The 27,623-nt window shown below is 40.2% G+C and overlaps 1 long non-coding RNA gene and 1 pseudogene across 3 annotated transcripts in view; one reads left to right on the forward strand and one right to left on the reverse strand.

The window, feature by feature from the left end:
- Nucleotides 1–27,623, forward strand: part of LOC141506464 (uncharacterized) — a 247,160-nt gene that overhangs the window by 96,282 nt on the left and 123,255 nt on the right. The gene's annotated exons all lie outside the window — the stretch shown is intronic.
- Nucleotides 10,082–11,213, reverse strand: LOC141518877 (allograft inflammatory factor 1-like pseudogene; annotated as a pseudogene).

A 27,623-nucleotide genomic window follows, 5' to 3' on the forward strand; every position in this document is an offset into this window, starting at 1 on the left:
ATTTTTAAAAAGAGGAAGGAAAAGAGCTTAGTCAAACTATTCAATTCATTAACCTGGGTTCGCAGTGTATGTAGTATTCTTCACACATAGTATACCCCCACTTATACAAAAAAAAGAGAGAGAAATACATTTTCTTCCATCTTCTTGAAGGCCAAGTTTGATCATATTTTATACAGAAGAACATATTTTCATGTTAAAGGAAAACTGGAAGTGGTGTGACAAAATCTCATATGATGATAACCTGAGATTTCTCTAGAACACATGACTCAGAGCTGGTGATAACCCAGGAGACCTCAATATACTCATTTGTTTTGGAGATAGACTATGCTAACAGATATTTGTTTTCTTCCATACTTGGCACTGGGGCCTTGTGTTGGAATATACTCTAGACTGGCCTTGATAACAAGTCAGTAATTGGGGCCCAGACCAGTTCTGGGGCTGAAGAGCTCCTGAGGTCAAGGAGTCTGTCTATGACTGGTGAATTTTCTTGATTAGTCAACCCTTTGGAGCTACCCTTTGGAGCCTCCCTTGGGCACCTTGGAAGAGACGAAGTTAGATTTTGGAAACTGAAACTAGAAACTGAAACAGGAAACAGCACTGTACTAGCAGAAGTTTGAATTGATTTTCTTCTGGGATTTTCCCAGTCAGAAGCAGGAGAGGGAAGAAGGCCCTAAACATTTTCTCTGGCCTGAATGCTGAGACCCTCCCACATCCTTCAACTGAGAAACCTTAGGTTTTACTGCAACTCATACTTTCCAAGCTCTAACAAACATTGGGAGAGATTTCTTTTAAGCTTGTTGGCTTGACTTCCTTTTGGTCTGAGCCTGATTTCTTTTAGATATTTGAGATTTTTTAAATAAGGCTCAGAAAGTGTTTTCAGGTTAAGATTAGCTTGAACTTGATATAGTCATAACCAATATATCCCAAATTCATTTCAGCTAAATGTTTATTGAATTAAATTCAACATCTCAATTCAGTGACTTTTAGAAGAAACCCTATCCTTCCTCCCCCTATAGATTCCTCTTTGACCCTGAGTTCTTTACCCACATACTTTCCTAGCTGGGATCTGTCCTCAGCCAGGGTCTCACTGCCCCACTCTCCATACATATTATCATATGACACATTTGTTAGTTTGAATATTTGATTTTCACAAACATCTTGGACCCAGCTGAGAATTCTGAACCACTAAGTGTCCCAGATCTTTCTCTTGCCGGGGGTAACAGCAGCTAACAAGGGATTTATTATAGTAAGATGGGTCCAACATGAAGCTGGCATAGTAGGCTGCATGTAAGACAGTGTATTTTTTCTTTCTTTTTAAAAATACACTTTTATTTATTTTGTTAAGTATTTCCCAATTACACATACAAATTTTTTAAACATTAATTTTAAAAATACTGAATTCTAAATTGTCTTCTTCCCTCATGCCCCTCCCTTTGAGAAAGCATGCAATATGATATTGATTATACATATGAAGTCATCCAAAATATTTCCATATTAGCCACTAGATGCAAAAGAAAACACACACACACACAAAGGAAAAATAAAGTTTTAAAAAAGGATGCATCAGTCTGCCCTCCGCAAGCTCTCTGGAGGGGGATAGCATTTTTTATCATGAGTCCTTTGGAATTGTCTTGGGTTATTGTCTGGATCAGAGTAGCTAAGGCTTTCGAAGTTGATCTTTTTTTAACATTGTGCAGCATGTTTTCTAAGAGGCTTAAATAGGGAAGAAAATGTGAAGCTTAAAGAAGAGACAAGGAAAGTCAGATGGGATAAATGACACCAAACAAGTTAACTACTTTATTTCCTCTGTTCCCTGAATCAGGCCAGGCTGTTGGGAATGGCAACCATGGGGAGGGAGGTCATAGGGGAAGGACCCTTAATGGTCATATAGACCATCCCTTTCTCTTCTTTTCCCTCCCTCCAACCCCCATTTTATAGATGAAGTAACAAGCCCAGATAGGTTATCATGACCCTTGACTCCCAAGACCAGCACGCTTTTCACTATCTGAAGCTGCTTCCTTTGGGGATGAATGGTTCCCTTTCCAGTCTCCCTGAGGAAGTTTTTAACCTGGCACAGCCTTGTTATAGGACATCCTGACCAAATTGCCCAATTCCAAACTGGGTGGCTAGAGAAGGCAACAGTAAAATCCAGTATATCTCAATTAGGATGGGTGGTACCCACACCACGAGTCTTTGATTTACTTAGGGCAGGTGGGGGGACAGAAGACCTTTCAACTTCTTGGGTTAATTAAAGTTAAGCCAAAGAGTCAGTAAAAGCAGAAAAAGCAATGACTTTGAATGAGATCACAAAACAAGGTGCCCGGAGGCCCAGCAGGGAAGCTTTCCCCAGCATTCTCCCAGTCCCTGCCCCAGTGAGGATGACAGGCTGGGACCACTTCCTTCCCACCTAGGCCTGCTCTTCATACCCCTGCCCCTGCCCCTGCAGGAAGTGGGGCCCAGAGTGGGCATTCCATGGTATGTGAGTCTTGGCGGGGGGAAGCTTAGGTAAGGTCTAACCTGCAGATGTGAAACAGGCCCAGGAGGCTTCACTGCCAGCAGGATACTTTGTGCCTTAGTTTACCCAGTTCTTTGGCTTTGCAAATCTTCAGGGGGTTTTATTTGTTTTGTTTTTTGAGCTGGGCCCAAGCTGGAACTTGTTCTAAAATGGTCTTGGCTGGAAGGCCAAATTAGAGAAAGAGGAGCTTTGTGTCAAAGGAAATGCACATGTGGTTTTGAGATGTTCGTTTCATATCTGCGGTTGATGTTTCCCAGGGTGCTTGGAGGTGAACGTGGGGTCAGGGGAGTGGCCAAAGCAAGCTTTGGAGTGACCTTAAGCAACAGGCTCCATCCCCTCGTTTTGCATCCTGAACATAAATGTGGATGACTTTGAAGCTGCAATAGCACTTGGGATTAAATTTTATCTCCAATTTGGAGATAAAAGGACACCCAAAATCCCTGTCCTTTGAGGCTGTCAGCCTGTAATACCAAAATGCCTCCTTGAGGGTGGTTCAGGGGACAATATCATAAATTTTCTCCAATTTATAGTAAATCTAGCCTGCTTCTTAAGGACCAAGGTCCTAAACCACAAACGAGCTGCTTTGTGCTTCTACTGTTCTGGCCAAGAATACCTACAAGTCTTGAAATTCAGTTTTAATGGGGGCTGGGAAAGGAAATAAAAGAGGTTAAGGCAGAGGAAGTCAGTTCTTAGAATGTAAGCTTCTTGCAAGCAGCATCTCTATTTCCAGTTCCTAGCACATAAAAGATATTTAACAAACCTGTTAAGTTAAATGGAAGTTATTTTGGGGAACTACTAGTTCATGAAGTTTTAATGGTCCCAGTTATGGTGTTAATTAGGAATTGAGACAAGTCCCTAAATGGAAATTATACTTTACCTACTGACCACAACATAGGATGCCTCCCAAAGATCCCCCAAAGGAACTGATTAGTCTCCATAAAAACTGTGAGACACTGTTATTCAGGTAAAGGTTCCTCTACTATGCATGTCCTACCCTGCCATCATCTCCACCAAGGAAAGGGGGAAGGGAATGGGACCAAGTTCCTCATGAGTTTCCCACAGATGTTGCTGAAACTGTGGTTTGGTGACCAGACCACTTTCCAGCCTTATGTTCAGTCTCAGTTTCCTCTTTCCCTGCTGGAAGGGAGGCTAGAGGGGATAAGATTCTCAAATGAGACCCTTTAATATGATGACTGAATAGTAAGTAAAAAAACATTATTCCCTAGCTTGGGGGGACTGCTAGGAAAGAGTCAAAAGTGAGACATGAGGACAAAATCCAATACTTTATTCATCATATTTTTACTGAGTGTGCCCTGGGCCCAGCAGTAAGCTAGCATACCTTAAGTGGTTTCCACAGACCAAGAGAATCTCTCTAACCAAAAATCACTGCCCTTAGTAGCTCTGGGCAGATAATAAGCTCCTTGGAGGCAAATTGAAAAGTACAAACATTCCAAAAAAAAAATGGTCACTGAGTTGTAAAGGTACAGCTGAGATAAGGAAGGTCCCTCACTTTGGCCTGGACTGCCAGACCTCCTGGAGCAAGCCACTTCTCTGAGACTGTTGGCTTGTCTGTAAGATGGGATAGAATAGTTTAGAGGAGAGTACTCTGTGCATCTTGAAGTCTTATAGAAATTTGGGCTGTGCTCCGTACATACCCCTGGAATCCAGGATGAAGGATGTGGGACATGTGGAAGAGTAAACAATCCAGGCAATATATGGTCTGGCACAGCCTTGTTAAAGGCTATGTTAAAGAACATAGAATTTAAGACTTATTTATCTTTGTTTCTCCCGGAGCACCTTGTCAGTCTCAGCCATTTTGAATGGGGCTGAAGTAAGAAGATAATGTCTTTTTTTCCTTTGTCTCAACTTTGTTTCCATTGAACTCCTTTCACCTCTCAAATACAAGTAGTTACCAAGCCCTGTCCTTGCTCCCCAACAGTCTAGAGTCCAATTCTTCTCCTTTTATTTCCCCTACTAGTCCAGGTCTTCCTTGCCATCTGCGCCAGAATGCTCCCTTCTCCAAATTGTCTTTTACATTACCAACTTCTCTTCTTTAATCATGGGATCATACATTAAAAATTGTAAGGGACCTTAGAGGTCATCTAATCCACCACAGCTCATCTTTAAGTGAAGAGACTGAGTTCCAAAGAGTGTGACAAAATGATTTTGTCAGAGTTCTATAGTCATTTCAGCTCTTTCTTTGACTTCAAAACCAATGGCCTTTCTACTGTATCATGATGCTACAAGTCTTTCCTCTGTTTATAATTCCATTTCCACAGTCTGGATTCAACTTGCCCTTCTAGCCTTTTAAACATGACTTTGTTTTATATCCTGTACCTCCATTATGCATTTCTGCCCTTCTGGATCTTTTTCATCATTATGGGGACACACACACACACACACACACACACACACACACACACACACACGGAAACACTCTCCCTCCTCCAACCCCTACCTAGCACAGTGCCCCGGATTAAGTAGACTACTATGTAATTGTGTGTTGGATTAAATTGGATTAAGGATGAGAGGTGGCCCTATGTTGGTGTGAACAAGACCCAAGCAGTGAAGACTTGCGCCTTGAGGTTTACAAAGGAAGTTCTACTCTGTTGAGTCCCTTGGTGCTCTGCCATATTTGGCTGGCTCCTAAGGAATTAATGGTTGAGGCAGGGACTGGAGAAGAGAGATCTTAGCTGCTGGAGGACCATAGCTCTACAAATAGAGTCTACATTTTTCTGCCAGGGGTTTCATACTTTCCCTGACCCCCTAAAACAAAAGATCAGCCTTGTCTAAGACAAGGTGTGTGGGGCAGAAGGGCCCAACTTAATGACTGTTTCACACATATTGTATGAGGACAGACCTTGGAGCAGAAGTAAGAAACCTCTTCCTGTCAGTGGCATATAAAACCCTATTCACAAGCCTCTCGAGTACTTGTCTTCAGCCTCTGGCCCCTATGCCTGCCCTGGGCCCTTCCTTCCCGAGTGTGTGCTTCCGTTCTCACAGTCCTGGCCATAGTGTCTACCTCCCCTCCTCCATCTTCCCTTGCCCTTACATCCCCATCCCTGAGATTATGTCATTTTACTGTGGCTTCATGAAAGGCAAGAAACCAAGATCTTTGAAGCCCCTTTCGATTCTAAAATCTTGGGTTTTATTCTCTTTACATCTGGTTGAGGGGAGAAAGGAGGAGAGGAACCCAGACTACAGCTCAGGGGAATCTCCCAGGAGCCTGGATCAAGCTTCAGATGCTGATTTCACTTTTTCTACAGTAGGAACAGGACAATGATGGCCTGAATACCTGGGTCCTCCATGTTAGTAACATGGTAAAGCAAACTTGTAGCCCCTTATTTTCCCTTCTCTCCAACAGTGTGTCCTTGGTATCCTCTCCCAAACCCTACCTGTCCATACAGTTTCCTATCTAGCAGCAATGAGGAACTAATAAATGAAGTCTTAATCATGGTGAGAATAAGAACCTCAAGAGATCTAAGTAGCATGGCCCCTACCCTCACTAGGATCCCCTCCTGTCTATAGAGCCCCCCTCTTTGACACTCTCTTTTTTCTTGGATTGCACATAGCTCTACTTAAGAGAGTCAGGAAACCAAATCCTTTCAGCCTTTCTGACCATTTTCTTTTCTTCTCCTCTGTCCTTTAAGCATGGATATCTCAAGACTCTTTTCTCACACAACACTGCTTTTATTCCCACAGTATCCCTCATCCATCCCCATGGCATCTCTTCTATACAGATGACTCCCAAATCTTTATCTCTAGCTTCTCTCCAGAGCTCCTGGTCTATATCTCCAGAGGCCTGCTGAATATCCTCACCTCTGAGTGATAGCACTTCACACTCAAAAATACCTTAAAATGAACTTGGAGGGGCAGCTCGGTGGTGCAGTGGATAGAGCACTGGCCCTGGAGTCAGGAGTACCTGAGTTCAAATCTGACCTCAGACACTTAATAATTACCTAGTTGTGTGGCCTTGGGCAAGCTACTTAACCCCATTGCCTTGCAAAAACTAAAAAAACAAAACAAAACAAAACAAAAAAACCTTGGAAAATAAAATAAAAAAAGTAAAAATAAAAATAAAATAATTGCTCTTCCCTGATGTCTGTTCTTTTCTCTTTCTTACTTACTGGGTGCGAACACCTTTCCCTTCCTTAGCTCATGCCCTTGTGCTCATTCTGACAAGGTAAAAGTAAGCTTTCCTCTGATGTCTCTTTCCTTTGCGTCTTTTGTGTTTAACATATTTCTCCAACCCTTTTCAATTTGATTATAAACTTCCCAAGACCAGGGACTTGAGTCTTACCTTTTTGTAGCCCCACACCTCAGGTCCCAATGCCAGGCAAGCATTTTATCCACTGATCCATCTATATATAGTTAGCCTAATAATAATAGACTATTAATGAATAGTTTATAAGATTATAGATTCGGGTATGGAAAAGACCTTAGAGGTCATCTAATTAATGCCCTAATTTTACAGATGAGAAACTAAGACCCAGGGAAATTACATGACTTGTCCAAGGAATTAAGTTAAGAGTGTCAGAATTCAATCATTTTGAATTCCAAATCCAACATTCTTTCCCTAGACCACATTTGTTTAATTCCTTTTTCCCCAGTCTTTCACTTTGGTGTATTTTTCACCAGGTATTTAAAGGCAAGAGCCCAAATATTCTCCATTAGCCTCTCTAAGGCTAGTTCTTTGCATTTCATCTAGTAAGTGTTGAATCACATTGAAATGAAATAGGATAGATACATTCTTTGAATTTCAGTGTTAGAAGAAACCTCTAATATAATTAAATCCAACCTATATACTTCATGTACTAAGTTCTACCTAGAGATTGTCAATTTTTTTCTGTATCAAGGACCACCTTGATCTGGTGAAACCTCAGAATCATGTTTTTAAATGCATAAGATGAGATACTGTATTTGGATGTGGATGTGTTGTATTTGTCTGTGCAATTGTAAAGGAAACCAATTTTTTTTAAAATCATTATCAAAATATTTAAAACAACAAGGTCACAAGAGGAGCATTTCTGTCATCCCTAAAGGATGACATATAACATCTATATGATAATGTCCAGTGATAGAAAGTTTATTACTTCTTGAGGTACACACTTTTCCATTATTGGACAGTTTTTTGGGGGTTTTTTTTGACCATTTTGTCCATTTTATTTTCAGTCTATAGAAGTGAACCACCCTCCCCAGTATTCTCCCCTCCCCAGACATACAAACACTTTGCTCAGTTCTGGTGAACTCATCTTTTTCAGTCACAGGAAAGGTTCCAAACCCTTGGCAGAATCTAGTTGAGTTATAACTTGATCAGACTTGGTCTTTCGAAAGTTAAAAGTCAGGATATGAAAGTTCAGAGCTTATAAGTCCAAGGTAGGAAAGGTGAGCCCCAGAGGCAAGGGGCAGCTCCTCAGATCCATTCAAGGTATCACCCTTCACACAAATGGCTCTTTGTGAGAGGCAATTCCAACATGTTCTGAGTCTCAAAGAGCCGTGGAGAAGGATGGATTTTAAGTGATGGATTTTATCAGAGATGACCCCTTTCAAAGAGTATTAATTCCTTCTCTGACTCCTCTGCTCTTCTCAGAGCTTGTGAGCAATTCATTTGCTCCCATTTCTTGGAGAAAGTAGAAGGAAAAGATCCCCAGGGCTTTCCTGGGGTCATAGAAAGCCACAGAACCTGCTGAAAGAAGCCCAGCTCCTTCTTTCTTTCTTTACTTCTAAGGGAGAATCATTTTCAATATATCTGATTGGGATGCCAAAACAGACTTCATCTTGCCTAAAGCACATCCCAAGGAAAGAGACAACAGTTTAAAGGAGATGGGGGGGAAAGGAAGGAGGGGCAATATTTCTGGTCAACTGCTAGCTCTGTTGGTTGTCTTAAGGAAATAATAATAAGGGTGGAATTTATAAGTAATATTTCAAAGGTTAAATTTCAACCATGTCTGCACAAAGTGGCAGCTACTTAGGCCAAAATTCAACCTCATAGCCAAAAAGGTTTCCTTGCTCCTGAACCTGTCAGGATCAGGATCAGGTAGGCTCACATATAACAATGGCATGTCTCTCTCTCTCTCTCTCTCTCTCTCTCTCTCTCTCTCTCTCTCTCTCTCTCTCTCTCTCTTTCTCTCAGCTTAATCACCCTACCTCCAAACTAATTCAGAAAGTTCTTTTCTCAGCAGCATCCATCACAATTAAGACTGGAGTAAGGCACAACACAGGCCAAACCCTGCTCAGAATGGGGGACACTTTTCATATTCATAAATATGACTACTTACATTTTTATCTTTCTTTCCCTCCCAGAGCTGGTTTTAACAACACCAAATAATCCAGGAACACATATCCACCTTCACTACACCAAGGGGATCTAGCTAGTAGCAGAGTCCATCTTTGTTACTTTTTCTACAGAACTCTAGTTATGCCTTTCTTGGTAAAGACATCCATGCTGGCATTCCAAGATTACCTGCTATTCTGGAGTTCAGATACCCATCCTGTCATGCTGCTTATGGTGGGTCAATTCTATATATTAAGTTCCTTCTATAGGCCAAACTGACACATTTTCGGGGCCCCCCACAAGGCCAGGCAGCTCAGACTTAAGGGCACTGCCTGTTAACCATGGATCAAGAGACTAAACTTGCAATTTCCTACAAAAGTTTCAAAGGTTTCTCTTGCTGAAGCTTAAGTTAGCAGGAGACAGAGAGGTCTGGAGTAAGATGGAAAGCCCAGTCATCTTCCCCTAGAATGGGATTTACACAGAGCATATACCTAGACTTTCTTTCTGGCTACCTCTCTCTCTCCTTTTCTTTCACAAAAAAACAGTTCTAGTCTCAATCATGACTAACATGGAGGTTGAACTAGAGGATCTCCAGTTCTAATATTCCATGTTCCAAAAATCCCTTTTAGCTCTAACTTTCTGTTTCTATAATATGATACCTTAGGGATACATCACAGATATCCCGCTCAGAGAAACCAGAGGGACAATTTTAAAACAAAGGTCTTCAGGACACTAGACCTTTGCTATCAAGAAGCATTAAAATTTTCTGCAGAGAGTAAAAAAAAAAAGTCAGGTCATGGCCACAAGAACTCCCTCCTCTCCCCCAGGGTTCCAATGCTAATTCTTCATAGAGAGTCAGATGTAAATTTTGGTCTTGGGATTTCTCAGTTCCCCACCCGCCTCTGATACTGTTTTCAAGATGTTCCCTTGACCTGGGACTGAGACTGTGTTGTTTCCCTGTGGCACACACATCTTTGGAGTTAGAAGAGAGACCTCCAAAAGTCCTCTCATCTTTTTTGTCCCTAGAAGAGACAGCATTCAGTCTGGTCCAATAGCATGCTATTCTACTCAGGGTCATTATTGACTCCTGGAGGTATTCACTTCCAGAGAGCAAAGTCCCAAAGGTAACTTTCTGGTGAGACTCCGTTGGGTCCAACTTTTTAGTTCTTTCTTCCATACCCTCCTCCTTTCTCAATCTGGTAACTTGATTTCAGTGCCTTTACTTTCCTTCACTCATGATGATAGCAGTTGGGACTTAAAGCTAAGAAAAGATTACAGAAGACCCAGATCATCCCAAATGAAAATGCTGACTGGCAGGAGCTCTAGAAGGCAGAGAGGGCAAGGGGCAGCCAGAATCCCAGGCAAATGGGGAAAACCTTAGTGGTTGTCAGCTGTTTTGCCTAGGCTCCTGGGCTTCTAGCATGCTATCCATGGAGAAAGCATTTATTTCATCAGGAAGCCAGATTCCTGATGGGGACATTAAAAGGCAGGTAAAGTGAAATTCTGGCTCAGATCATCCCCAAAACTTTTAGCAGAAGTGGGAAGATATATACAGGTTCTAAATCTAAATCCCTTACCTCACTATGGAGTACACCTAATCTCACCCAGAGACCTCAAGGTAGAAAGGAAATAGTGGTCTCCAAGGATGGCTATTTGGTTTGACATTAGTGATATCCCAACATTCATCTCAAGTCAGATGAGCCCTTCTGCAAAAGAAGAGAGGGACCAAAGGCACTGGATTCCTCCCATTTCTAACTCCCCTAAGGCAGATTAGTTTGTGCCTTAAAAAAAAAAATCACTAAACTTTCTAATGTTAAAAAAAAAAAAGAAAAACCAAGTAGCAAACAAAAACACAAAGCATTAAAGAACAAACAAGAAAAGGAGACACAAGAATCCCAGCTGAGAGCTGGCTAGGGAGGAAGGCAGGCAGGCAGAGCAGGGACTTTCAGGGCAGACTGGCAATGTCCCTCTCAGGAGGAGGGCCAACTGGCTTGGGGGCACTCTCGTTGGCTTTTCCTTCAAACATCATGACTAGCTTGAGGACAGCTGAACGTTTCCCAAGCATCATATTCACGAAGTCCCGGTAGGAGATGGTATCACTGACTCCACCTGTCACCTCAGAGATTATTTTCTTCATCTCCAGATGGGTCTTTGGGACACCTAACTTCTCCATCATCCTTTTCAAGGACATCAGGTCAATTTCTCCTTCATTGTTCAAGTCAAACTCCATATACTTCTCCTTGAAGGCTGTGAGCTTTTCTTCCAGGTTTTCTTCATCACTGTACTTCTGGTCACAGAGAAATTCCCTGTTGATTTCCTCCAGCCTCCTCCCCTGCCGGGCTTTCAGCAAGCTGAAGGTTTTCCTCCTTGGAATCTCTTGCTCAGGGCAACAGACATACCGAAATCCATCTTCCTGGCTCTCTGGTGGGGAAGCTCCAGAGGAGGGCCAGAGGCGGCAGTGGCTGGGGGCAGCAGAAGGGTGGAGGGGATTGGACAGTTTTAATGGTTATAAAGTTCTTTATGTTCAGTCGAATTTCTCTTTCCTGTGGCTTGCATCCAAATGTTCCAGGTCTCCCATCAAGTTACTCAAGTTACTCGAGTTACTCAGACTACATTGAGGTCCTCTGCCCATGGACAATCCTTCAAATACTTGAAAACAGTGATCAAATCTCTCCCAAATCTCCAGGATAAACACTCCAAATACTTTCAACCCTTCCCTCCTTATATAGCATAGTTTATAATGTCCTCATGTTAGGGGCTGCCCTCCCCTGGACACAGTCCAGTTAGTTAATGTCTCTCCTCAAATGCAAAGGAGAGGTTGGTGGTCCGGGCACTCTGACCATTTTAATCTTTCTGTTAAACTGTCCCTTTCTTGTCTTCTACAGTGTGGTCACCTTGGTTGCCTAGCTCTTTGTCACATAGTACTTTTCTTTTCCCATCTCCATGACCTTGTACAGACTCTCACCTATATCTGGCATCACTTTCTCCTTTAGATTGTCAAGCTTCCTTCAAAGCTCTACCTTTCCTGATTCACTCTTCTGCTACCCCTTTCCTAATCTTTTCCCCCTGAAATTATTTTGTATATATGCTTTATAGTTACTAGATTCTAATACATATCATTTATATAATACTTTAAGATATTAAAGTAACTTATACATTGTACAGCTGAGAGAAACTGAGTACATCCTAATTGATCATCACATCAATTTTATCCTCACAGCAACCCTTGGAGTAGTTGTTGTTGTTATTATTATTATTATTATTATTATTATTATTATTATTATTATTATTATTATCACCCCCCATTTTACAGATGAGGAAACAGGAGATATAGAAGTTCAGTGACTTGCCCATCTATAATCATATGAAAAAATGCTCCAAATCAATATTGATTAGAAAAATGCAAGTTATAACAATTCTGAAAATTCCATGTCACACCTATCAGATTGGCCAATATGACAAAAAAAGGAAGACTGGGACTCTAATGCATTATTGGTGGAGTTGTGAACTGATCCAACCCTTCTGGAGAGCAATTTGGACAAAGCTCCTGAGCATCTGAGTTGGAGTTAAACTCAGGTCTTCCTAACACCAAGCCTAGCACTTTATTCACTGAGCCACCCAGCTGCCAAACACACACTTATTTTTCTGTATATTGTGATTCCTCAAATAAAATGTAAGCTCCTTGAGAGCATGGATGCTTCATTTTTGTTATTCTATCCCCAGTAACTTGCACAGTGCTTGGCACACAGGTACATAATAATTGCTTCTTGATTTATTAAAAATATCCACAACTCAATTTTTTTAGTTCAACATAAATTTATTTTGTATTGTATTTTGTACATCTTATTCTATTGTATGTTATTTAAATGTTGCTTCCATATTTTTGAAATAAATTTATTTCATTGGTTTTCCAACTACATGTAAAGATAGTTTTCAGTAATCATTTTTTTGTAAAGTTTTTAAGTCCCACATTTTGCTCCCTTCTTCCCTTACCTATCTCCCTCCCTTTGACAGAGATAGGTTCTACATGTATAAGTATATTAAACTTATTTCCATATTAATCATGTTGTGAAAGAAAAATCAGAACATAAAGAAAAAACCACAAGAGGGGGAAAACATAAAACAAAAAACAAATTTTGAAAATTGAAAATGGTATGCTTTGGTCTGCATGGTCTTCCATAGTTCCTTCTCTAGATGTAAGTGGTATTTCCCATCATAAGTCCTTTATAATTATCTTTGATTATTGTACTGCTGAGAGGAGCTGAGTATCATAATTCATCATCACATGTTACTGTTTATGTTATACTGTCCATGTACATTATTCTTCTGGTTCTGCTCACTTCACTTACCATCAGTTCATACAAGTCTTTCTAGAGTTTTCTGAAGTCCTCCCACTTTTGATTTTTTTCACATTCATATGTAAGTTTGTTTACCCATTCTTCAATTAATGGACATAACCTCAATTTCCAATGCTTTGTCACTGCAAAAAGAACTGCTTTAAATGTTTTTGTTCATGTAAGTTTTTTACCTTTATGATCTCTTTGGGATATAGACCTAGTAGTAGATCAAAGGGTATGCATAGTTTGATTGCCCTTTGTGAATAGTTCCAAATTGCTCTCCAGAAAGGTTAGATCAGTTCACAACTCCACCAACAATGCATTAGAGTCCCAGTTTTCCTTTTTTGTCTTATTGGTCAATCTAATAGGTGTGAGGTGGTATTTCAAAATTGTTATAACTTACATTTTTCTAATCAGTAGTGATTTAGAGCATTTTTATATGACTATGGATAGGCTTTAATTTCTTCATTGAGAGTTTTCATATCCTTTGATCATTTATCAATTGGGGAATGACTTGAATTCTTATTATTCTCAATTCTCCATATTTTAGAAATGAGTCCTTTATCAGGAATATTAACTGTAAAAAATGTTTCCCATCTTACTGCATTACTTGAAATCTTGGTTGCATTTGTTTTATTTGTGCAAAACCTTTTGAATTGAATGTAATTAAAATTATCCATTTTGTATTTGATAATGTTCTCTATGATTTGTTTGGTCATAAACTCCTCCCCTTTCCGTAAATCTAAAAGATAAACTATTCCTTGTTCTCCCAACTGGCTTATGGTATCACTTTTTAGACCTAAAGCCTGTAGTCATTTTAACCTTATCTTAGCAAAGGATCTAGTTACTGCCATACTATTTTCCAGTTTTCTTAGTAATTTTTGTTAAAAAGTTCTTCCTTATATTATTGATATACTTATGGTGATGCCATGTCTCTATAAAAAACATAAGTGCATGGCAGATGCTCTACTGTTGATGAGTACAAAAGCTCTGAATTTCAATCATTCATTTATTTTGTGGGTTCTGAGCACCAACTGTGTCCTAACATAACCCAGGGTTGCAGACCCTGAAGGAAGGAAGGTATTTGACAAGAACATCTGGGAAATTTTTAAAGCAGTCTGGAAGAAATTAGATTTAGAGCAAAATTTTATACCATATTCCATACTAAATTCAAAATGAATGCTGTGACCTGAGCATTGAAGATCATACTATTAAGAAGCTTAGAAGAAAAACAGATAAATTTATCTTTTACAGCTAAAAAAAGTAAATAAAGAAAAAGAGGTAAATACAAAAAATAAAGGAGATAATTTTCATTACAAACAAAAACTTTTACATTAACTAAAGGAATGCATCTAGGATAAGGGGAGTATTTGACTTGGATAAAATTTTTGTATCATAGCTCTAAGGGGCTGACATAAGCATCTAATAGAAACATAAAGCTAGGAGCTCTTCCTAATAAAATAAGTAAATGGTCAAAAGATATGAAGTTTTTTTAATCTCAGTTCTGTTAACTTTCAATGTTATCTTTATTTATATTATTTTTTTAGATTATAGTTGTACAATCATGTTAAACACATTTCCATATTAGTCATGTTGTGAAAGAAGAATGAGAACAAAAGAAATTTGCCTCCCCCCCAAAAGTGAAAATAGTATGCTTTGATCTGCTTTCAGGATCCATAGTTCTTTTCTTGATGTAGATGACATTTTCCATCATGAGTCTTTTGGAATTGTATTGGATCATTGTATTGCTAAGAAAAACCATGTCTATCATACTTGATCATAACACAGTGTTGTTGTTAATGTGTAAAATGAACAAATAGTTCTTAAAAGAATTGTGAATTGCTAATAATTGTAAGAAAAAAGACACTAAATCATTAATGTAAAAGGAATTCAAATTAAAACATGCCTGAGATTTTACCTTACAATGAACAAATTGGCAACTATGTGGCAAAAGATGGGAACAGTCAATGTTAGAGGGTAGGGTTTTTGGAAAGGCATACTAGTGCATGGTTGGTGGAAAGCAATTTGGAATTGTGCCAAGAATGATTAAAGTGTGCATACTCTTTTAACCCACAGATTTTTTTAAAATTTTTTTTGAAAGGCAATGGGGTTAAGTGGCTTGTCCAAGGCTAGGTAATTATTAAAGTGTCCGAGGACGGATTTGAACTCAGGTACTCCTGACTCTGGGGTTGGTGCTCTATCCACTGCGCCACCTAGAAGCCCCCAAACCATAGATTTAATGAGTGTATATATATATATATATATATAATAGTATATAACAAACATATGCCCCAAAGAGGTCAATGGCACTTTTTTGTGTTTGCAAAGAACTGGAGAAAAAAGTAGGTAACTATCAATTGAGTAATGGCTAAACAAATTATAGTCCATGAATGTAATGGAAAGTTATTGTGCTGTAAGAAAAAATAAATGTGGGGGCAGCTAGGTGGTGCAGTGGATAAAGCACCGGCCTTGGAGTCAGGAGTACCTGGGTTCAAATCCAGTCTCAGACACTTAATAATTACCAAGCTGTGTGGCCTTGGGCAAGCCACTTAACCCCATTTGCCTTGCAAAATCCTAAAAAAAAAAAGGTGTTAAATATGGAGAAACATGGAAAGACTAAAGAAATGAATATGCAAAATCTAAACAGAACCTAGAAAACAAGATGTACCACTACAGTACTATAAAGGAAAAGAAAAATAAAGCAATAGAAACTCAGGGCATCTAGAGCTGAACTCTTTTATCTTCCCCCTCCCTGCCTCAAACTCTGCTCTCTTTCTACCTTCCCTATTGCTATTGTGGACACTACCATCCTCCCCATCCTTCAGACTAACCACCTGGAAGTCAACCCTGACTTCTTGCTCTCTGTCTAGTCCCTTACATCCAAGCTGTTGCCAAGGCTGCCAGTTTTACCTTTGTAATGTCTCTCAAATCGGCTTCTGCTCTCCTCTGACACACCTACATTATTCAGTAGTCCCTGTGGGGTCTGTTCAAGTCTCACCCCACTCCAGTCCACCCTCCACTCAACTGACAAATGGTCATTACCCCATTCAATAAACTCCATTGCCTCTTCTAGGAGCAAATATAAAAGCCCTTCACAACCTCCTACAATTTCCCCGACCCACACAGCAGTCCAGTGACACTGGTCATTCCACCTCCTGGCTCTGAGAGTTTTCACTGGCATCCTGGCTTCATATCCCAGCTAAAATTCTACCTTTTGCAGGAAGATTTTCCTGATCTCCTTTAATTCTAGTGCCATTTCTGTCAACTGTTTCCTACTTATCTCCTATCTAATTTATTTGTCCTTAGTTACTGGCATGTTGCTCCTCTCTCCTCTCTTCCCCCTCCTCTTGGATGGTCTATTGCCTTTTTATCCCCAGTACTTACCTCGCACACAGGAGGTCCTTAATATTTTTGACTCTCTAACTGCAAAATTATAATGGCCAGCCTTTGATTCCAAACATGGAGGGGTGGAATACTACATGAAATGTTCAACTTTTTTAATATGTTGATTAGTTTCATTGAATGTTTTTATCCTTAATATAAGACCTGGCTTTCTGAAAAAAAGATATGAGGGAGAGATATGGTGATGAAAGATATGGTTTGGAAAGTATAAGTAATGTAAAAACAAAATATATCAATGAAATACATTTTTAAAAAAGACACAGGAAGGAGGCGCACCCCTATTCTTAGGAAATCCAGAATAGAGCTTAGGAAGACAACATTTTAATTCATTTTTTTTTAGGTTTTTGCAAGGCAATGGGGTTAAGTGACTTGCCCAAGGCCACACAGCTAGGTAATTATTAAGTGTCTGAGACCAGATTTGAACTCAAGTACTCCTGACTCCAGGGCCAGTGCTCTATCCACTGCGCCACCTAGCTTCCCCATTAATTCATTTTCAAGTAAACATTAAGTGCATATATAAGTGCAAATATAGTATACTAAAACTCAGAGATAACAAAAAAAAATTTAAGTGACACTCTGCTTTCAAGGAGCTTTCTTTTTTGGAATGTTACCTTATTTTTTCAATTACAGGCAAAAATAGTTTTCAACATTCAGCTTTTTGTAAACTTTTGAGTTCTACATTTTTCTCCCTCCCCACGACAGTGAATAATCTGATATAGATTGTCATGTTTAACATATTTCCATAACAATCATGTTGTGAAAAAAGAATCAGAACTAAAGGGAAAAATGAAAAAAAAAAGGGGGAAACACCATAAAGCAAGTTTTAAAAAGTGAGAATAGTATGCTTTGGTCTACAATCAAACTCCATAGTTTTTTCCTCTAGATGTAGTAGAATAAATAACTGATCAAAGGATAGGAACAGTTTTTTTTATCTCAGTTCTATGTTTTAGTGTCATCTTCATTTATATTTTATATATGCACAATCATGTTAAACATATTTCCACATTAGTCATGTTATGAAAGAAGAATTAGAACAAAAGAGAAAGCCATGAGAAACTTGCCTTTCCATCACAAGTCTTAGAATTGTCCTTGATCATGAACTGCTGAGAAGAGCTAAGTCCATTATAGTTAATCATCATGCAATGTTGCTGTCTCTTTGTCCTGTGTTCTCCCGCTTCTGCTCTCTTAGCATCAGTGCATGCCAGCCTTTCCAGGCTTCTCTGGAGAAGGAGCTTCCTTTCTACTGGGAAAGAGGCATGGGTAGAGAACAACACGCTCAGAGATAAACATAACAAGAATATTAAGTGGGGGAGAGATCTAGACAAAGTGCACTAAGAAGAATTTTATTTAGTGCTTACTTTGTGTAATATACTATGCCAAGTGTTTGGGATACAAATACAAAAGCAAAGACAGCCCCTACTCTCCAGGATTTTGCTTTCTGATGGAGAAAACAAACATGGTGGAAGGAGGAGCTTCTTGATCTAGAAAGTTAAGAGGTTGATGAATGGGGCCATAGGAAAGGAAATTGATATGCTCCTTCCAGAGGGATGATTGAATCGATTTAATTATGATTCCAGACCTGTCGGGGGTCAGGTGAAGATGTCCAGTAGGAAGCTGGCAATGAGGGTGTTCAGGAGAAAGATTAGGACTGGGTATCTCAGTCATAATTAAATCGATGTGATTAGAGGATATCAATAAAGAAGAGAGAGCAGAGGAAAAAAGAAGACCCAGGAGAAAAACTTGCAACACACCTATACATATGGATGATATTATAGCAAAGGAGACTTAAGAACAATGACAAGTATCAACTGGAGTCTAAGGAAAGGACTAACTGGAGTCTAAGGAAAGAGAGAGTTTCAGTAATATCCAGGTAGTTGTGTCAAAAACTAGAAATAAAGGAGGATTATTTTCGGTTATGTCTGAGTTTCCTTGACCCCATCCGGGGTTTTCTTGGCAAAAATACTGGAGTGGTTTGCCATTTCCTTCTCATTTTACAGATGAAGAAACTGAGGCAAATAGGATTAAGTGACTTGCCCAGGGTCACACAGCTAGTAAGTAGTGTCTGAGTCTAGATTTGAACTCAAGAACATGAGTTGTCCTAACTATAGACCCAGTACTCTATCCATTGTGCTATTTAGCTGCTCAGGATTAAACTGGGTAAAATGTCCTTTGATCTAGCAATTAAAGGTTATTGGTAATATTTGAGAGTGCAATTTTAGTGCCATAGAGCCAGTCTATGCTGGAGCATTTGCATCTCAGAAATTGAGAAATACCACAAAACAGGGTTTGATTTGTTGATTGCCTAGACTTAAGAAAGTGAGGGAGAAAATATTAATAATCCAAATTAAACAGAAAAGTTTGTCTCATAATCATGTTTTTCCTAGCCAGCTGGTTCTTAAGGCATTTACCAGTACAACCTCTAGGTAAGTGTCCAGTTTTAGGGATTTGAGGACTGAATGGGCAGTGAGGCAAGTGGAGGATGATTTTGTAGGAGTTTTGAAAGAGAGGGAAGATAATAAGACAATAATCTGAAGGGATGATAAGGTTAAGGGAAAGTGTTGTCAATGGAAAAAGAGAGATTGCTGTTGAAAGGAGTAATTGAGAAGGAAACTTCTCAAGGAGCTGGGAGAAGCATGGCAACAAGGGCTTGGCTGTGCAGGAGAAAACTTGGCAAGATAGCTCCTTATCCTCTAAAACTGGAGCAAAGGAGAAGGGTATGAGTGAAAATGTATGAAAGAAAGGATAGGAGATATCACTTGACCTCTGTTTTTAAAGTGTGAAACCAGGTCATCTGGAGAGAGGATAAATTGTTGTGGGACTTGTGATTGGGAGTTAGTTATGGATGATAAGGATTTCTGGGCAGCAGTGAATATGAGGTTCAAGAATATGAATCTCTGGTAGCATCTGTCAGCTTTGTGGTTTCTTCCATAAGCTTCTGGTAGCCCAGAAGTAGAAATAGAAAATGAAAATGCCAGGTGGCCCAGGTTAGAAGATTAGTGGAGCATGAATGACAGAAGGACAAGGAAGCAAGGAATGAAAGGGTGCATTTAGGGTTTGTGGAACTGGTCAAAACTATGAAGTGAAAAAAATGAAAACAGAACCGGAGGTGATGTTCAGACTGGAAGAAAAAGAGGAGGAATTTCAGAACTTTAGACTGTAATGAGGATGCTCATGATCAGGAAGCTTGTCAGGCTAGAACCACAACTAGAAGCCAAGGCTTCCCACTCCTCCCCTATTCCATCACATCCAAGATCATATTTTGACTTCTTCTCTTGAGCATGAATTTGTCATGTTTTCTGTAGGTCAGTAGGTTCCTCTTTTAAAAAAAAATTTAAATGAAGAGCCTCTGCTCTTTGATCACATCCTGACTGGGTGGCTGGGGGGGGGTCTCATATCCTGTTTGAGGTTCCTGGAAGGGCAACTTGTGGATATTTTCCCAATAGTCCCATCCCTGCTTGGGATTTAGAGCCAAAAGAAAACTTTGAGACCCTCTGATCCAGTGCCCCTCATTTTAAATGTAAGCCTAGAAGGCTTTAGTGACTGATGGCATGGGACAGACTGACAGAGGATCCAAGATCAGAGTCTTTCTCTGCCACTCATTCCTAGTGTGACCTTAGTCAAGTGATTTACCTCCCTAAAAAAAAAGTTTTCCAAGCCATTCCCCAATTGACAAATGGTCAAAGGATATGCAAAGGCAATTACAGATGAGATCAAAGCAATCCATAGTCATATGAAAAATTGCTCTGAATCATTACTTATTAGAGAAATGCAAATTAAAGCTTCTCTGGGGTACCACCTCACACCTCTCAGACTGGCCAATATGACCAGAAAGAATAATGATCAATGTTGGAAGGGATGTGGAAATCTGGGACACTAATACATTGTTGGTGGAGCTGTGAACTCATCCAACCTTTCTGGAAAGCAATTTGGAATTATGCCCAAAGGGCAACAAAATTGTTGCCTACTCTTTGATCCAGCAATACCACTATTGGGTCTATACCTTGAAGAGAGGATGAAAAAGGGTAAAAACATCACTTGTACAAAAATATTCATAGCAGCCCTGTTTGTGGTGGCAAAGAATTGGAAATCAAGTAAATGTCCATCAATTGGGGAATGACTTAACAAACTATGGTATATGTATATCATGGAACGCTATTGTTCTATTAGAAACCAGGGGGGGTGGGAATTCATGGAAGCCTGGGAGGATTTGCATGAACTGATGCTGAGTGAGATGAGCAGAACCAGGAAAACATGGGGGTGATGATCAACCTTGATGGACTAGCTCATTCCATCAGTGCAACAATCAGGCACAATTTGGGGGTATCTGTGATGGAAAATACCATCTGTATCCAGAGAAAGAATTGTGGAGTTTGAACAAAGACCAAAGAGTATTACCTTCAATTTAGGGAAAAAAAAACTGTTATCTTTTATGTAACTTTCCTATCTCTTATACTTTATTTTTCTTCCTTAAGGAATGATTTCTCTCTCATCACATTCAATTTGGATCAATGTATAACATGGAAACTGTGTATAGACTGGCAAATTGCCTTTTGTGGAATTGGGGGGAGGGAAGCAAGAGTAGGAGAAAAAATTGTAAAACTCAAAATAAATAAAATCTTTGGGTGGGAAAAAAGTTTCCTGTTCTGTAAAATAAAAGAGTTGAACCAAATAGCCTCTGAGGACCCTTCCAGTTCGTAATCTCTGACCTTATATTGTGATTCTAGGGATAGAGCTGGCACTAGAACTCAGATCCCTTCAATCATTACCAACATAATTTGGCCCAGACTTACCTCTTAATATGACCTCCTGCAATTACTGAAAACAAAACTGTCCAGGTTTGGGCCCTTCATTATTCCCAGGGTATGCCATTTATATTCTTCTACATTGCTGCTCTGGCCTGAAATAGCTTTCCCTCTGTTCTCCATCCTTCAAGGACCTGCCCCAGTGTCTGGTTCATGGAGGCTTCTTCACACCCCAAACTCCTATAACATATTCAGTCTGTATCACACATGTTAATACCATTTATTCCATCTTATGTTTATCTGCTTTGTTTCTCCCACTAAACCAAATGTTCCTCTCCTTATTTTGTGTCCCCCACATATATGTGTTTTCTGTCTGCCTGTCTGTGAATTTATGTGAGAAGAAGGGTCATTCAAGGAAGAAAAATGAGAAGGTGGAGGATGGGAGACATAGGAGAAATATATTCCCCCCTTTGTAAGCTTGAGTCCATCCACACCAAAATAACATTAGGAGTCAGACCAGAGTTGCTGCTCTTATCTGACAGTACCCCAGAGCTGTCAAATGATGATTGAGAGATTCTGGATAGAAGTGTAAAATCAAAACAAAGAACCTGAGAAAGAAAGAAATACAATTAAATCCCTCCATCTGGAATGTTTACTATTGGAGACTAGTGCGCAGGACCCATCCCAGGATGCTCATATCCAAGTAGACCTTACGCCTTTGTTCCTTTGCTGACTCAATATCCATATATACTCCCTAACTGTGGGTATCTCTCAGGGATGTATCCTGAACCCCTTTGAATCTCTGTCTTCTCTGTTATTGACCTCATCAGCTCCCAAAGGTCTTCATTATAATCTCTTTGTAGATAACTTGCATCTATATAGCCAGTTCCAGTTTTTCCTCTGAACTTCAGCCTTCTCTAACTCTCGTCATTAGTTATCCTGAACATTTCAAACTGGATGTCATGTAGACATCACAAATTTAACATGTCCCAAAACTGACCAGATTATCTTTCTTCCCCAGCCCATCCTCTCTCCCATACTTCCCTCTTTCTGTCAGAAACTACCATTTTTCTAGTTTCCCCAATTTCTAACTTTGATGTTATCATCAGTTTTTCACTTCCTTGCCTCACTCATCCAGCCAGTTGTCAAGTCTTGTCATTTCTTCCTCTACAACATTTTCTGATCTCATACCTTCTTTGTACTCATACATCTAATTAGCTCAGAGCCTCATCACCTAAGTTATTGTCTCCTAGTTAGTTTCTCTGCTTCAAGTTCCTCTCTCTGTCTATCCAACTTATCACCACTAAAGCAGTGCAGACTTGCCCATGTCCCTCCTCTATTCAGTAATCTCTGGTGGCTTCCTGTCACCTGTACAATCAAATAGAAACTCCCATTTATCTATTAAAGGCCTTTGGAGTCTGGCCCCAAGCTATCTTTCTGCCTCGACTTACATGGCTCTTACTTCACACATCTGGCCTTCTCTCTGGTCTTCTCCCAGGATGTCTTCCTTTCCCATTCTGTGTTGCACTGGTCATCCTGCAAGCCTGGCATGCCCTCCTTCTTTCCCTCCAGTTCAGAGTCCCTCTTTCCCTTCAAGATACAGCTCAAGCACCAGCTTCTCCATGAAACCTCTTCTGATCTCCCCCACTGCTATCTTACAGTCAACCTCTTTTTAGTTAATCTCTTTATATTTGTTCTTTTTATCCTTTTATATGTGCTTGTCTCCATCATTAGAGCCCCTTGTAAAAAGGGATTATTTTAAGCTTTCTGTTTCCCTACTGGAAGCCAGAGGGGCAAGCACACTGACTGGCACATTGTAGACAATTAATAAATGCTTGTTGATTGGTAGACTGATTGAGCCAGTGAAATCCCGTGCCTCTTTTAGGAGAGGGCAACTTAAGGCTGGAAGGGATGTTTATATTGAGAGATGGAAAGAAGCACATCAGCTCTTGACTCAGGGATTTTTCCTCCCTCCTTGATGAGATATCATTCCCCTCTATTTCCTTCTCCTCTTAGGCTTAGGGAAGGGGATGCCTTTCTGGGTTGAGTCTTTGGAGTCTCCTATGACCCAGGAACTAGAGCAAGGATACAAATACTTTGGGAATCAGAATCAGGATTATAATGTGATGTTCTCTTTGAAGAGTAAGTACCTACCTCAATATTTATTCACCAGCTCCAGACTGGGGTACTAGGGATTAGTTGGCTGCTGTAAGGGGCAGTCCTGTCCCTTATGCCTCTTCATTCCCCCTCAAAGCCCCACTCCAACTTATCCTATGTTGGGAACAGCATGAGTTTCAGCCACCTGAGAGTTGAAGATTTTATCGTCTCTAGATATCATAGCTCCCAAACATTACTGGTGGGTCAGAGGTGTGAATAGGGAATTTGGATGATGTGTATTGAATGAAACTGGGACAAGATGCCAGTCAAACATTTTTGGATTCTCCCTGGCTAGACCCAGGTCTAATAACAATCTGAGTCCCAGGGGTCTCCTGGAGCCTTTCCAAGCCCTTCTTTGGAGTTCATCAGTCAGAAGAATAGGACTTTGGTTTATGGGAGAAGACAGAGTGAGGCCCTGGGGCAGCTGACCATAAGCCTGAGATGCCCCTTAGCCAGAGACAGGAGGAGGTGAACCCTTTCCTTCCTGGCTTTCTATGGAGGCTTCTTGATTATAATTTGATGTTTTGGACTAGCCCTGACTCAGGCCAGTCCCCTGGTGGTTTGGATTTGATAGTGGAACAAAATGGGATACTCCAAGGGGATTTACTTAGCCATAGCAGGAAAAAGATGTTCAACAAGGACAGACATCGAGAACCCTGGAGTTGATTCAGCCAAGCTCCCATCACTAATTCACCAGCCTGGCATCCAAAATGGCTCCAGCTCCTCCTGGTTCTCTTGTGCTCAGGTGATGAGGAAGTGATGTCAACAGCCCTTGAGCCCTTGAGGCCCTTGAGCCAACCAAACATTAAGAAATGTTTCATTTCTTTTTAAGAAAAAACTAGGTGAAACTGCTCGGGGAGGGGGTGGAGAGGATGCTACTCCACCCCTTGATGGTCTTCTAGAGCAGAGGTGTCAAACTTGAGGCCTCTGCTGCAAGCTCCTGTAAACTCCTGACTGCAGTATGAACCAGATTAAAAAGTAATTGAGAAATGTTTAATAAAGGAAATAGAAATGCAATAAACACTTTTAATTTGAAGTCTTCTAAATCCATAAGTGGGGAAATAGGTATTCATTTTTATTTGCATTTCATACCATTGTTCTAAGGGACCTTCCATTACTTAAAAATGCATTGTCTATTTACTGTTGGACCCAGACCCCAGTATTTTTTTTCAATTTAAATATTTTTATTTGTTTTTCTAACTACATGAAATAGTAGTTTTCACCAATCATTTTTTTGCAAGGGGTTTAGAGTTTTACATTTTTCTCCCTCCTTTCTCTCTGCCTTCCCCCTGATAGAAAACAATCTAATATAGTTTCTACATATGTAACTATGCTAAACCTAAATCCATATTAATCACATTGTAAAAGAAGAATCAAATCCAAGTGGAAAAAACCATTAGAGAGGATAAACAACATAATAAAAAAAGACAGCTTTAAAAAATTGAAGATTTTTGATCTGTGTTTCAGGTCCACAGTTCCTTCTCTACATATGGATGGTATTTTCCATCACGAGCCAGACCTTTAGTATTTAAGAAGATTGCTTTAGGCAACATTAAAGGATGAAGAGAAACACTAAAACAGAAACATAGCAAAACCAAAGTAAAATGTAACCCACTTCTAAAGGAGTGATTCAATTTGGGAGAACCATAGAAAGGACCAAACTATTAGGTCCTTGTATTCAGTGATACCAAATCTTTATAGTTATAGTGTGGCCTCCTGATATAAAGAGGGGACAAAGAGCAGCACCAGGAACATCAAGTCTGCAGCAAAGATGAAACTTCCTGCAGTTGCTGATCTTCATCACAGGATGGGGAGAATTGCCCTGGCCTACCACTTGTGTGGTGTTTATTCTCTGGTTCACTAACCAAGACCTCCCCAGGTCCTTAGAACCCCATGGGAGAACTCCCCAGGGAGGGAGAGAAATCTTTGCCTTAGGAGAAGCCACTGAAGAGCTGCTCCTTCCTCTGTGACCACCTTCTTGCCATCACGGAAGCTCTCTCCAAACAATGCCATCCCCTAGTCTACCATCTCCCTGGTGAGGATTTGTACGAGGTGATCCCTGGCAGCTGTGTGTAGAGGCCAACTAGTTTTATATTGCATGGGCTTGTCCTTTTCCACTTCACATAGCGCATCTACTCTCCCTGGGCTGCCACTGTGGCTGGGAGCCCATGCCACTGAAATGGAATCTTTGCCCAGTTCCTCTTCATGCCCCGTCTTGGACCAAGGCAGGACCTGGTTAGCCATATGCTACGTATTGCAGTGTCACTTTAATCTGATTGGTATTGCTGGAACCTGACTCTGCTTCCACACTAATAAATAATAATAACGATGATAGTAGCATTTATAGAGCACATAGTATAATGTGCTAGGTGCTGTGCTTTTCAAATATCTCATTGGTTCCTCTAACATCTGGTGCTGTTATTATCCCCATTTTATGGGATTAAGGAGAATGAAGCAGAGAGAGGTTAAGTGACTGGCCTAGGGTCACACAGCTAGTGTCCGAGGCCAGATTCAAACTCTACCTTCTGTGCTCCCTAACCCCTTCATGTTGGCAATCTTCACTTCATATCTGCAGAAAGTTGCTGGGGAACCACACAGTTGCCCCTGCCCTCCAGTTTGGCAGAGTGGGGGGGCAGGCTGGGAGGGGTGTCTGACAGCCCCACACCCAGAAACTAGGCCAAGACTCCTATAGGCAGGCTCGTGGGCTCTCTCCCTGGGGCAAGCAGGAACTGTATCTGTTGGAGTTAAGGAAATGCTCCTGGGGCCTCTCAATGGAGGCTCCAGAGAAAGAATTATAATTCATAGTTAGAAAAAGCTGTGCAGAAACTTTTTGAACTGATGTAACAGTTTAATTAATCAAATGATTTCCAGCTAATTAAATAGATGCAGTTGGTGCATTTGTCCATATCCCCAATTCCAGATGTGACTCTGACCAAGGAAGAGTATTAATATTGTCCTTGCAAGTGCTTGCCCAAAGAATCACATGATCATTGTGTTTGGTCTGGCACATTCCAAATTTTAAGAAACAAAACAAAACAAAACCAAATACTCAATAACCACAGTTGCTAAACTGTCTTAAAATTCCAAAGGTCTGCTCGGTTTATATTCTCACTGTTTGGGTCCCTCATGCCACCCTTCAGTGGCCTGGTATGTACATATATGATTATAAGACTGAGGATTGCTAGTTCAGCTACATCCTCATACCCCAAATGTTATTTATTTAAAATTAGACAATATCACCACCTTAAAGTGGGCAAATCCCTTCTTTCAGGAGGCACCCCCAGAGGCAACTGGGGGATGATGGCAATTGTAATGCCAAGACATCCAGTTCTAGCAAAGAGTTCTTTTGAATTTGTCCTTTTTTTAATGAGAAGAAATCTGTCACAATCTTCAAATATATCCCTCTGGGATTCTTTGGAAGTAAACTGAATTCTGAAGAGGTTCCCTGGTAGACTTTGAAAGGGGCTTAAGTTACCAGACTGGAAGACAAAACTGGAGAGTCTAAAAGACAATTTAGTGTAGTCATGTCAAACTCAAACAGAAACAAACTCAATAAAGATCCCTGCAGCAGCATATTAACTTAGAAAACCACATTTAACATTATCTGTGTCATGTTGTGTTTTTATTTATTTTGTCAAATAGTTCCCAATTACATTTAAATCTGGTTCTGCTTCACTGTGTGTAGAGGCCAACTAGTTTTATATTGCATGGGCTTGTCCTTTTCCACAACCGCAAAGCACCTGCATATTTAACACCTCAAAAAGAGTAATTTTTTTTAAGGGAGTATACCTATGGAGAGAGAGAGTATACTCACCTTATTTACTTTTTTGCTGATTGGCCAGTTTACTTTCCTTTTTCCTAGGAGTAGAGGGTGCTTTACAGCAGGGGTGGAGAATAACTATTCAGTAGGCTGTATAAGACCCACAAAATCATTTAGTTTGGTGATGGCAAAGCAACTGCAGGAGGGATTCAAAATTCAATAAATCTAGAATCTTTTTAGGGATGAATTATTTAAATGTTTGATCAAATATAGCAGGCTAATTTTAAAGTTTTGATCCTTGGCAGAAAAAAAGGTTCCCCTCCCCTGTTTTACAGTAAGGAACCATCATTTCTGGAAGCCCTACCAGAAAAACATCTTCTGAGCTGGTTGACCCCAGGCAATGTGGGGTCATTATGTTCCAATCCCACCAGACTAC

The sequence above is a fragment of the Macrotis lagotis genome, chromosome 1, assembly GCF_037893015.1.
Source record: "Macrotis lagotis isolate mMagLag1 chromosome 1, bilby.v1.9.chrom.fasta, whole genome shotgun sequence".
Lineage (NCBI taxonomy): Eukaryota > Metazoa > Chordata > Mammalia > Peramelemorphia > Peramelidae > Macrotis > Macrotis lagotis.